The 13,406-nt window shown below is 47.6% G+C and overlaps 1 long non-coding RNA gene across 1 annotated transcript; it reads right to left on the bottom strand.

Moving 5' to 3' along the window:
* LOC142906419 (uncharacterized) lies at positions 1–3,223 on the bottom strand. Its single transcript, XR_012930234.1, has 2 exons — positions 802–3,223; positions 1–504 (listed from the first exon to the last, which is right to left on the bottom strand). It is a non-coding gene; the product is annotated as an uncharacterized LOC142906419 (long non-coding RNA).
* Positions 3,224–13,406: the final 10,183 nt, after the last annotated feature.

The raw sequence follows: 13,406 nt of genomic DNA, 5'->3' as shown, positions 1-13,406 counted from the left end.
TGCCAGGATCAGAACATTTATTAATGCTGTAGGAATCTGATGAGCTATTACGCTCTTCTTCACAGTTGTCCGGTAGGGCCACAGTTGTAAGAACTTCACAACGAACAATACAAAAATATGACGGCAGTGCAAAGTACAAGGGAAACAAAACCGCCCAAACACGTACAAATACAACACCAAACCATCACTCGACCAGGCCAAGCCCACTTGAGCCATTAACGTATTTTCTTAGAAGCAACTTGGCCACAAAGTGATAGCTCAACAAAGCGGCCCATCATTTGGACATTCACAGCAGCCAAAATAATAATAATGTCGGTGATCTCAACGCGCGCTTCTGACCGCTCGCCCGCCTTGCGACGCACAGAGAGGCACAGCCGCACGAGGGTGATGACGACGTGGCACAGAACGTTGAGGCGGTCGGAGGCTTCGACTTTGGTCCACGGTGGGAGTCTGCCGAAGGGACGTTGAGCCGGGACGTTTTAGACGGCCGAGGTCTCGTCGGTTCTGTTGGGACAGCAGCAGACGGACAACGTAGACAACGTGAGACGGTGGCGGGTGGATGGGTTACATCGGGGCCGCTGCCTTGGGAGCCCCGTCGCGTTGGGGGGGGGGGTGACCCTGCTCCGTGGGGGGGGGGGGGGGGGGGTGGCCCTGCTACGTGGGGGGGGGGGGGGGGTAGGGGTGGTGGCCCTGCTACGTGATTTGAGGTGCGGAGTTGAGGCGATAGAGAGGCGGTGAGGGAAGGAGCGAGGCGTGAGGGGGCTGAAAGTCGGCAAGTGGAGGGAGCCACGGCGTTCTTACCCTCACCGCGATCACGGCAGCAGCAGCAGCAGCAAGCAGGGGCGGCACCGCTCCCCCATCGCCACGAGCCTCCTCCACTCCTCAAGCCGCCAGCCGCGTCCGCACGGCCTCGGCCAGGCTGTGGCGTGGCTGGCGCTGGTGCCGTGCGCCACGCTGCGGTGCGAACCCTGCTCGGCCAAGACGCTCTGCGGCTCCGAGCTGGTGGGGGCGCTGCAGTTCGTGTGCGGCACCGAGGGGCTCTACGTGGCGCGACCGAGCGAGGGCCGGGGCGGGCGCCGGGGCGGGCGGCATCGTGGAGGGGTGCTGCTTCCGTTCCTGCTCGCTGATGCAACCGGAGCGGTAGTGCGCTGAGCAGTCCACGCGCTCCGCCTCGCGGCACGGGGGGCCTCGCGGCACGGGGGGGCCTCAAGGCACGAGGGGGCCTCAAGGTACGAGGGGGCCTCAAGGCACGGGGGGGCCTCAAGGCACGAGGGAGCCTCAAGGCACGGGGGGGCCTCAAGGCACGAGGGAGCCTCAAGGCACGGGGGGGCCTCAAGGTACGAGGGGGCCGCGAGGCACGGGGGGGCCTCGAGGCACGAGGGGGCCTCAAGGCACGAGGGAGCCTCAAGGCACGGGGGGGCCTCAAGGCACGGGGGGCCTCGAGGCACAGGGGGTCTGGCGGTACAAGGGGGCCTTACTGACGAGCGCGCATCGCACGGCGCACTCTGGGTGGTCGCGGAAGGTCTCTGCTGCTGCAGCGCAACCACGTTACTCCTCACCACCAGCAGGAGTAGCAGCAGCAGGAGTAGTAGTAGCAGTAGTAGCAGCAGTAGTAACAGCAGGAGGAGTAGCAGTAGTAGCAGCAGTAGCAGTAGTAGCAGCAGTAACAGTAGTAGCAGCAGCAGGAGTAGTAGCAGCAGCAGTAGTAGCAGCAGCAGGAGTAGCAGCAGGAGTAGCAGTAGTAGCAGCAGGAGTAACAGGAGTAGTAGCAGCAGTAGTAGCAGCAGCAGCAGGAGTAGTAGCAGCAGCAGGAGTAGCAGTAGCAGCAGCATCGCGACGACCACCAAGGAAAGCGTTTCGAGGACGTAGCGGGTGACGACGTTACGCGACGGCCGCTCGTGGCTCTGCCCCCCGGCAGGGCGTGAAGAAAAAACAAAAAAAATGTTGACGTTAAAATAAATAAATCCTTCCTTCTAGAAAAGGGGGTGGGGGTTACATAAAACAAAGCATTAAACAAAACACAAACAAAACCGAAATGATGAACGGAACCAAGTTGCCGAATACACCGAGCATCTTGTTTCTTCTGATCCTTGAAAAACACGAGAGAGGGGCAGTGACAGAGGCGGGCAGGGAGAGAGGCATGGCACAGGGAGAGAGGGACAGTGACAGAGGCATGGCACAGGGAGACAGGGACAGTGACAGAGGCATGGCACAGGGAGAGAGGCATGGCACAGAGAGAGAGGCATGGCACAGGGAGAGAGGGACAGTGACAGAGGCATGGCACAGGGAGAGAGGGACAGTGACATTGGCATGGCACAGGGAGAGAGGGGCAGGGAGAGAGGCTTGTTTGTTGCGGTTGCACTCAATTCAAGAGCCGAATGGCTCACAGGGCTATACCAAATAAATAGAACTATGAACTACGTGGGGGGGGGGCCTGTTACAGGGAGGGGGGTGGCCCTGCTCCTTACCTGCCCAGGTCGCCCTCCCTCCCACGCGGCGTGCAACGACGCCGTCCTGGAGAGACGCTCGGTGGTGGTGGTTGTTGTTGTTGTTCATCAACTCGTCCTGGAGAGACGCTCGGTGGTGGTGGTGGTTGTTGTTGTTGTTCATCAACTCGTCCTGGAGAGATGCTCGGTTTAAGTTTTTAATTAACTCGCGGTGGTGGTGGTGGTTGTTGTTGTTCATCAACTCGTCCTGGAGAGACGCTCGGTTTAAGTTTTTAATTAACTCGCGGTGGTGGTGGTTGTTGTTCATCAACTCGTCCTGGAGAGACGCTCGGTTTAAGTTTAATTAACTCGCGGTGGTGGTTGTTGTTGTTGTTCATCAACTCGTAGAAGGTTGTCGTGGAGTTCTCGACCGCGGACATTTCTGGCTGCTCCCCACGATGGATTAGGAGGATGCCCAGAAGCCACAAGACGTGTTTGAAGGAACTCGCCATGTTTAGCAAAACATTTTTTATTTTATTTTATTTTTAACAAAAATATTTGTTTTTATTTTTAACAAAAATAAAATAAAAGTCTCCTCAACGATATTCTTGTTTCTTTCGGTAAAGTCACCACGTAGAAGGGAAACAATAAAATAATACAATATATATAAAACAATAAAAATTCTCACGACGTTTCGACCGCAACGCACAAGCAAATCGTCATCAGGTGTGGAAACCACAGCCAACGATGGCAAAGTTCGCGGTCGTCGTGACGACACTTCCGGCGGCGTGACGTCAGCCAATGGGTATTACGTCACTAGCACGTGACGGACACCACGTGTGGTTGGAGCGGTTTGAATGGCGGTGAACGTAAATAGTTTACGGTTATAATTCTTAGTTCTTTCGGTAAAGTCACGTTGAAGGGAAACAATAAAATAATAACATATATATAAAACAATAAAGAACTAAGAATATGAATTACTTCAGTCACGAAAGCTTTAAATCAAAATTTAGTTTACGGTTACTTACGATGGATGGACTTGCCCCCGTCATACGAACATGGAATTGCAACCGATTACTCCAGGGCCTGTAAAGGGGTAAGATGAACGCCGCCTCTTATGCTCATTTTAGCAGCAAATTCTCTTGAACTGACTCGTGTTTTTATTTGATGTTTACCAGTTAAGTTTACATTTACATTGTTTATGCATATGTAAGGCCCTATCAAAATAAATTTCACTTTAAATAAAAAAAGACCTTAAGGTCCATAGATCGTAAAGTTTAATGTAAATTAATTAATTTAAATAGCAGCGTGAAATGTGCATATAAGTTTACGTTATGTGTATACATTTCCATCTGACTTATATTTACATCTCAATTGCATGTTTGAAGCCTATCAACTTATATATTTAGCCCTCCATAGTCTCAGTGGCTGAGTAAACAAGTCCCCCCCCCATGCTAAAGTTAGTACAGTACAGCTATGTGGGTAAGTTAATAATTGTTGTTAAATGGATGGACTTAACCCCGTCATACGATCGTGAAACTTCACCCGGTGACCTCCGGGGCCAGTAGATGAACACTAACTCTTACGCTTCATTCGAGCAGCAAATCACCTTTGACGTGACTTTACTTACACTTAAAGAGTTAACTATACTGTACTGTACATCTAATTGATCTTTAACAAATAAGGGATTCCTCTACTCCATACCCCCTGCTCACTAACGAAGCCCTCCCAGTTTGTGTATTCGCTGCACCTCGGGGTGAGCTCTTGTAGAGTTTGTTTTAACCGCGAGCTAAAGTTAGCTAAAGTAATAAAACACAAAACGGTGTATAGAGTAAAAAAAACCAGTACATATATTTGACGCACTCGTTAAGAGCCTACACACAGAGCACCAAACTTACACGCAATTAAAACTACACCCCTCCCCCCTCCACTTATATCGCGGTGTGTGGTGGTCATTTTAAAAACAAAATTAAGTTTAATTAACTCGCGGTCACTGTACAATTAGTTGTACTGTACTCATGCTTGGCGCCCGGAATGGTTGCTGTGTATTTATCTGACGATATTAACATTTCCGCGCGCGCTTCGTTGAACTATTATGAAGAAACAAAAAGCTACTATATTTAGTGGCTTAGTTGAGTAAATATACGGATAGTCCCCGACTTACGATATTTCTATCTTAACGATGGCGTTAGCGGCAAAATTGTTAAAAAAAATAATTTCTCCCGGCAAGCAAACGCAGCATCAGCAGCAGCAGCGTACTTTAATGTGGCCATCAACAAGCTTAACATCTTGATTTAAAGCTTTCGTGACTGCAGGAATTCATATTCTTGGTTCTTTCGGTAAAGTCACCACGTTGAAGGGAAACAATAAAATAATAAAATATATATAAAACAATAAAATTCTCACGACGTTTCGACTGCAACGCAAGCAATCATCATAAAATTTTCTTGACTGTGGTTTTCACACCTGATGATGATTGCTTGTGTTGCAGTCGAAACGTCGTGAGAATTTTATTGTTTTATATATTTTTATTGTTTCCCTTCTACGTAGTGACTTTACCGAAAGAACCAAGAATAAGCTTAACATCGTTCAAGTATATACTTAGCTCTTTCGGTAAAGTCACGTTGAAGGGAAACAATAAAATAATAAAAATATAAAACAATAAAATTCTCACGACGTTTCGACTGCAACGCAAGCAAATCATCATCAAATTTTCTTGACTGTGGTTTTCACACCTGATGATGATTGCAATCGAAACGTCGTGAGAATTGTATTGTTCTATTTATTTATTTCCCTTCTACGTGCCTTTACTGAAAGAACCAAGAATACACGCTTTCTATTAACTCACTCTGTTGTATCCTCAAATCTTGTATCTACATTTTTACCCACTTCCCAATGTGGTATCGACTGCAAACTTTTAAACATGTTTTACATTTCGATTTAAAGCTTTCGTGACTGCAAGGATTCATCTTCTTTGGCTCTTTCGGTAAAGTCACGTAGAATGAGAATAAAATAATAAATTAATAAAATAAAATAACACAACAAAATTCTCACGACGTTTCGGCCACAACACAAGTGGCCTTCATCAGGTGAAGGGACGATGAAGGCCGCTTGTGTTGTGGCCGAAACGTCGTGATAATTTTATTGTGTTATTTTATTTTATTAATTTACTATTTTATTCTCATTCTATGTGACTTTACCGAAAGAACCAAAGAAGATGTTTTATATGTTACCAGCTGTACTACCCCCGGCTTCGCCCGGGACTTGGATCCACCACACGCGGCCGCCTTTGTCCCCCCAGTGGCGATGTTCACACACCACAGCAGTTACTCGCTTGAGGCTGAGTCGACCTAGGGGAGACCCAGGACCGGTTAAAATAATCGTCACCGGTGGGGGCAGTGAGCTGGAATCGAACTCGGGTCGCCGGGTTCGTAGCGCGGCGCGCTAACCGCTACACTACAATGCGTTACACTTCCACACACACACACAGATTACACACACACATACACACAGATTACACACACACAGATTACACACACACACAGATTACACACACACACATACACACACACACAGATTACACACACACACAGATTACACACACACACAGCACACTAACCACTACACTACAATGCGTTACGCTTCCACACACACACAGATTACACACACACACATATTACACATACACACACACATATTACACACACACAGATTACACACACACACAGCACGCTAACCACTACACTACAATGCGTTACACTTCCACATGCGCGGGTCACATGATAGATTTGACGTCACAGCTCACTTGCCGTACAAAAAATAAATGCATTATTGAGCTCACCCCCCCCCCACCCCCCCCCCAAAAAAAGTGTATTTTTATAATTGTTGCATGGTGTACAGTCTGGAAAGTACCCACATGGCAAATTTCAAGTTTGTTGTATGTCGGGAAGTACGCTAAACATTTTTGAACAGACACACACATTCACCACTTTGCCTTTTATATATATGGAGACGTTTCAGCTTGGGTCTAATTGTCCACGCTCAACTGACGTTGGCTGTAAATCACCACGGGTTCCCTTACGTCACGGCAAGCTTCGGGGCCACTTCCTGGAGTCGTGGAGTTATTACATTACCAGTGGGGTACATTAAAGCGTGCTTTAAAAAAAGTGTTTTTTTTTCTAAATATTATTTTCTTATTTCAATCGTTTCACCCCAGAGGAGAACATCACAGTCACTCGACTTTTTCAGGAGGGGCGGGGGTGGGGGGCGTGGGCTCTGCAATAATTTGCGGCCAAAGTTGCTGCAGCTGCTGTCCAATTCTAATTTCACAGATTTTAAGGGATTTGTTTCAGGATTGCGATAAGTATGACCGGTACCGGTTACCTTGTAGGGTGACTACTGTACAGTTTCAACAGAGGCGCAAATGTAGAGACACTCCCCACGCGGTCTGGAATCTAACCCAGGTGGCTTTATGTGGCTGTGATGAACAACAAGCGGTTAGCCCGCTGTGTCCGCCACCCTAATTCAAACTGGCGTCGCGATCAAACTAATTGATTTTGGCTCTGGAAATGGGGGGCGGGGGCAAACAAACAAACAAACATCCCCGAATCTTCGAAAGAAAGTCACCCGGAGTGAATCTTCTGCTGGATTAATCCGTAAACTCGCCCCCCCTCCCCCCTTACCGGCATTGTCCTCTCGAGTTGGCCGCCGATTAATCATCTCAATCGAGCAAATTGTCCAGGCTCACGATTGCAGTTCGGAATGCAAAACCAAGTAAAAACATCGATCATATTAAACTCGAGATGTCTCGCATCCTAGCGATCAATTATGCAAATCGTCGCGATTCGGCGATTCCGTTTGGTTTGCGATTGGATTCCAGAATGAAGATTCCTGAATGTATTTTAGCATTGTGGTGGGGGTGTTGTGTGGGGGCGTTGGGTTGGTTAACATGGACCCATTGTGTATATAACTGTAACAGAGCACGTGTGGTTAAAGCAGTACTTAATTCCTTGCAATAGGTTTATATTTGGTGTTTGAACATCTTAACACCTGCTGTTTTATTGCCGGAAACGGTAAACGCTATTGTTCTTTATACTCTTTGGTTCTTTCGGTAAAGTCACGTAGGTGGAAATAAAATGAAATAAATCACGACGTTTCGAACGCAACACAAGTGCCCGTCTTCAGGTGAAAATCGTGACAGCTGCGATGTCTGCTGCCTTGTGAGGAGTATGGATCCCTGCAGTCACCAAAGCTTCAAATCACTATTGTTATTTTTTCATACTTTGATACTGGCAAAAATGTCCCAATTTTCTAGCTGCTCACTCCAAGTTATAAATGCTCTGATAGTACATTGTTTTTGTATCGTTCGCCTTTTGGCGTTCTCTGGTCTGACACTGGTGAGACTAGGCCCTAAAGAAGGCTGTCTATGGTGTAGGCCAATCAGTTTCCAAGACAATGCCCATATATTATCAGAGCATGTTTGTTTGCATGTTCACCACAAGTAGTGTGTGTGGTGTCATGCAGACTTGATTCCTTGCAAAAGGTTTCAATTTGGTGTTTGAACATCTTAACACCTGCTGTTTAATTGCCAGAAAGGGTAAAACATATTCTTATTTTTTCATCCTTTGATACTGGCAAAAACGTCCTGTTGATTTTGGCTCTGGAACCAGGTCCAACCAAAATTCCCATGATTTTTCGCAATGGGCCCATACCTCCCATCCACGTGCCAACGGGCTACGTGTCACAGGCGAGCCACAGCACAGCACCGACATTTCAATCGTGTTCCGGAGAACTCCGCTTATCCTCCGGCCCTGTTACCCGCACGCGGCGACTCTCTTATCCTCGAAAGATTTGCGGATGACGGGATTATGTCATTCCACGTTGCAGGGATGGGACAACACATGTGGATATCCGTGGGTGATATGACGAACAGGGGTGCGAGTAATAGGAGTTTTTTGTGGACCGTATAGGACCGGCGGATAACAGGATATACGAGGGTAATATTGGTTCGGATAAGAGTTGTATTTGAACTCTTGTTTACTGAGGAGGTACTGGTCAGGTATTTTGCAAAGCAGGACTCACCAAAGTGTGTTGTGAGACTTATCAAAGCGTTGCAGGACTCATTAATTGTATTATAATTGTTATTAAAAATATATTTTAAGTGGGTGTTTTATTTTTATAAATCTTGGTGGCTGTTTTGATTTGGCTTTAAAAAGATGTAATTATGACTTAAGTCGTCTTTAAACACCAGAATGTGAATACCATCGATTTGCATATGAAGAATGGAGCTCAGCAGACCTGTGACAATCCACGGCTAGATGAAGGCCTTTCTTTTTGCCATGTTGATGATCTGGGTTGTTTGACCATAACTTCACTACGCTTAAATTTCGATTTAAAGCTTTCGTGACTGCAAGGATTCATCTTCTTTGGTTCTTTCGGTAAAGTCACGTAGAATGAGAATAAAATAATAAATTGATAAAATAAAATAACACAATAATATTCTCACGACGTTTCGGCCACAACACAAGCGGCCTTCATCAGGTGAAGGGACGAGACTGTCTGGTAGGACAGCGCTGGAGTGAAAAAGCCACGCTCAGATCACGACCTTTAAGCTGTGTGAGAAGAAACAATGCGCCTTGACAAAGGAATTAGCATATAATTTTGCATTGAAATGGCTGAGTGATTAGCTTGTAACTGGTCACAGAAAAGGCTATGTTAAAGTTAAAGCATACACATCCGCAGAGGCACCCCTTGACAAAGGAATTAGCATAGAATTTAGCATTGAAATAGCTAAGTTAAAGTATACACATCCGCAGAGGCACCCCTTGACAGCATGGGTTGGCGATGAGCAGTGCTTCAGGTATCACTGACCACTGATGTTGGCCATGGCTGGGAATTTCAGTCGGATCTCCGACTTTGTCGTGCAGTGTACGTATCAAACTTGATTTGGCACTTTCGTGACTGCAGGAATTACTCTTTGGTGCTTTCATTGTACGTATGTTGAACTTCTTTATTACCGTACGTAGCCAACCGTGCTAATTCAAGTTTATTTTTTAGGTATATAGCCCTGTGAGCCACGCACCTCTTGACTCCGGTGCAACCGCAACAAACAAAAACATGAACAAGGAAACATCTTAAAGTGGCCACACGCAACAGAAAAACAGCAAAGTCTTCCAGAAAAAACACCGCATTTCAACGCTGTGTGCAAAAATTCCAGTGGGATGCAAGTCAAACAATAACAACCATAAGAAAATTTAGATTAAAGTTATCAGGCTAACTCTGTACTACAACAAACAAACATGGCTAAACCAAAACGTTTTCAAAAACACCAAAATAGAGCTAAAAAAACAACGTATCAGTGATCGACCGAGGCAAGGCCATAACCGATTCAGACAATCGTCACTGGTCTTTGCCGTGAGCGGGAATCTAACTAGTTGGCCGACTTCGTGGCGAAGTGTGTTCATCACGACACTACCGCTTCCCACATTTACACACTCACGCAAAGACAAATACCCCGCAGCACCACGTTGGTATCTGAATTCAATATTTGGACAACAGAACATGTATTTACATTCGTATTCATGCGTGTTATATACGAAGTGTATTTGTTGGGGTGTGTGTGCAACTTCTACCAACAGTCTGTTCAGAAGGGTGCGCGAGGCGCGTGCTAGTGGTTCGTGTGCTGGGCTCCTCTCTGATTCGTGCACCACGGAGCACGTGACGTGCCGTGACGTCAGCCAAATAGCTGCGTTCTTGCCACGCTCAAGGTTCCCGAAGGATGACCTCGTACGAGAAGATTGCACAGAAAGACTTTGACATGGTGAGTGGAGCGAGTGTCGCTGTGTGTGTGTGTAGATTCCCGTGTGGGGAGTCGGCAGGGCTGTTGCCTCGCTAGAGGAGTAGCGCGAATTTATATTCTACAGTGGTTGAGATTTATTTGAAAAAGTCGTGGGCCTCTTCTACGTCCACTCAGACAACAAACATTACCCAATGTGGAGACCTCCCCTTGAAAACATCAGCATAGGGGAGACAAAGGTGGCCAGGCGTGTTGTGCCATGCTGGTCTTCAGCACGGCTCTGGCCCAAGGCTACCAGGGGGGGGATCTTCGTCTCTGCAGCTGTACGTGAGGAGCGTGCTTAGCGGCACGCTTCACAATTTTTTCCCTCCGCCCCCGGTTCCCCTCCCTTTTGACTCCGGATTCTAAGAAGCCTGCGAGGTCCTCATCCACAGCCGCTTGGGCCGAAGCGGTCGCGGTCTACGAGGCGAACCAAGGTACTGAAAATCTGTGAAAACGAGCTTTCGGGTTCATCGTATTCCTCCAGCGTGAATATAGATTGAGATTCTGACCAAAGACAAGGAAAGAAACCCCCCCGTGTAGCCGTAACAGACTTGGGGCAGGTGCTCATCACGAGTACCAGTCAACACCACCACTCGCTTGCTTCAGTGGGAAACAACTTTGACTTGCCCGTGCTTGATCGATAGTAAACAATTATTTAATACCGACGATGAGTACGTTAGTATAATAATAGGGTTTTTCCCCTTTTTTCTGGCAACAAAACTGAAGCCTTTTTTTTACAAGGATTCATGTTACTGCATTAACCACAATACTTGTGGTCAAAAATGCAACAACAAACAGGTCCCTGCAGGGTGGGCTGGTAGGACAAGTCTCTGCGCTGTCTATTGCTGATTTTACACCCAACAGCAGGAGATTTCACTTCGTTAAAGTATTGAAAGGGGACGGACGGACGGACGCATTCATCTATTGCAGGCTGGTACACTCAGTTTACAACTTCGTTCCTACCAGTAAAAACACACTCTTATAATATGATGCATTGTCCTTGAATCTGATTGGTCCACACCAGAGACGGCTTTCTTTAGAGCCTCGACCCAATTGGTGCTCGACCAGATGACGCCAAAAGGCGTCGTACAGCTCAAAGACAATGCCACTATCAAAGTAATGAGGAGCTCGGGGTTAAGCATCTACATCATTGGACCTCCTCCTCCTTTGCCAGTACCAAAATATAATCATAATAACAATAAAAAAAGGTTTCAGTTTTGTTGCCAGAAAAAAAGTGGAAAAACCCTATTATTATATTTTGGTGCTGGCAAAGGAGGTGGTCCGATTACGAGTACATTCATACGTAGAGTTGACGACTTTCAAGGTGTGTTACTCTTTGGCTTGTGGCCACATCTCCCAGCGGCACTTGTATGTACATTTGCCTCTTCGGTTTTTCCTCTTAAAAACGTGACGAGTTGCCATCTTTTAAACAAGTAAGTTAGTGAGGATGGTCTCGGTAACAATAAGTAAATACATGGTAAACGAGCGCTAATTGTGATTTAAAGCTTTCGTGACTGCAGTGATTCACATTCTTGGTTCTTTCGGTAAAGTCACCACGTTGAAGGGAAACAATAAAATAATAAAATATATATAAAAGAATAAAATTCTCACGACGTTTCGACTGTAACGCAAACAGTCATCATCAGGTGTTTGCTGATGATGACTGTTTGATGATGACTGTTTGCGTTACAGTCGAAACGTCGTGAGAATTTTATTGTTTTTTATATATTATTATTTTATTGTTTCCCCTCAGCGTGACTTTACCGAAAGAACCAAGAATATGAGCGCTAATTAAACAAGTAAATATGATGGCGATGTGGCTGGGCAACAACAAACCCGGGTAGCCATGGCAACTGCCCCCCCCCCCCGCCCGCTCCAACTGTTGCCAACAGTCCAGGCCTCGAGCCCCGCCCTCTGGTGACGTCACTGCCACAACCTCTGGTGGCCCCGCCCTCTTCTTCGGCAAGGCTCCGCCCCCATCGTAGAACGTTACACGTTACAATTACGTTGATATTAAATATAAGTATATAATTACAATAAAAACATTGATGACATGGCCGTCCAGACACGTTACCTAGCCAAGGCCACCCTTCTCAAGGTCACGATGATGTCTTTGGGTCGTACATGTTGCAAGCTCCGTTCCAATCGCAATCTCTCCGTGCGGCCGACGTTTAAGTACAATGATAATAGCATGTTGACGTCGATGACTGAATGACGAATGTGAGTGCTGGCATTGCGTGACGATTAAGGCTACTGTCCAGGTACTGCCCAGTGCTGATGGCATCCCCCCACTTTGCCCTAGTTCTCGCTTTCCCCCAGAATCCACCTCCTCCACGACGCCTGACTCCTGACGGGCCGAGCCGCCCCTGCTCGGATGTGAGCAGCTGCTGTCTGTGCCCGTGCGGTCCTCCGTTATAGCTGAGGTCGACCAGTTCTCCAGTCGGGTTCTGGGAGGAGGCCGCTGTCAAGGACATCCGCCTTCGAGATGGAGGCGGCCATGAAGCCACCTCAACGACCCCGGCGGAAAAAGAGCAGCCGGACCCGACAGCAGCAGCTGATTGGCTCGTCCCGCAAAGCGACCCCCGAGCTGCGGTGGGGGTGACGGCGTGGGTCACAGAGGGCCTGCTCCTCCTTCGTGGCCGAGGAGCGGGTCCACGAAGTGGGAGGCCACCTGAGAGTCAACCTCTCGAATATTTATGATGACTTTTGCAGGAGGCCTTTAATCGGGAAAAAGGCTCTGCCACGGGGAGAAGATTTTCGTCTGAAAATCTTCTCTCCGCCTCCCCTCCATCCTGCTCCACCATCTCACCCCCCCCTCCCACTATCACAAAAAGCCCCAGCCCCCACCATCACTATTCACCGTGCCCTCCGCCACCACTATCTGCCCAACCCCCCCACCATTACCATCCGCCTCACCCTCCACCATCACTATCCGTCATAAACCCCACAATCACTATCCGACCAACCCCGCAACATCGCTATTCGCCCAACACCCCACCATTACTTTCCGCCCCACCCCCAAACATCACTATCTGCCCAACAACCCACCATCGCCTCACCCCCCACCATCGCCATTCACCTCACCCCCCCACCTTCACCAAATTTTGAAAACATGATGTATTGGGGCAGGAGGCACTGTGAAG

The sequence above is a fragment of the Petromyzon marinus genome, chromosome 64, assembly GCF_048934315.1.
Source record: "Petromyzon marinus isolate PM22_M1 ecotype Great Lakes invasive population chromosome 64, UKy_Petmar_22M1.pri1.0, whole genome shotgun sequence".
NCBI classification, from domain to species: domain Eukaryota; kingdom Metazoa; phylum Chordata; class Hyperoartia; order Petromyzontiformes; family Petromyzontidae; genus Petromyzon; species Petromyzon marinus.
This window is presented reverse-complemented; position numbering and strand designations above follow the sequence as displayed.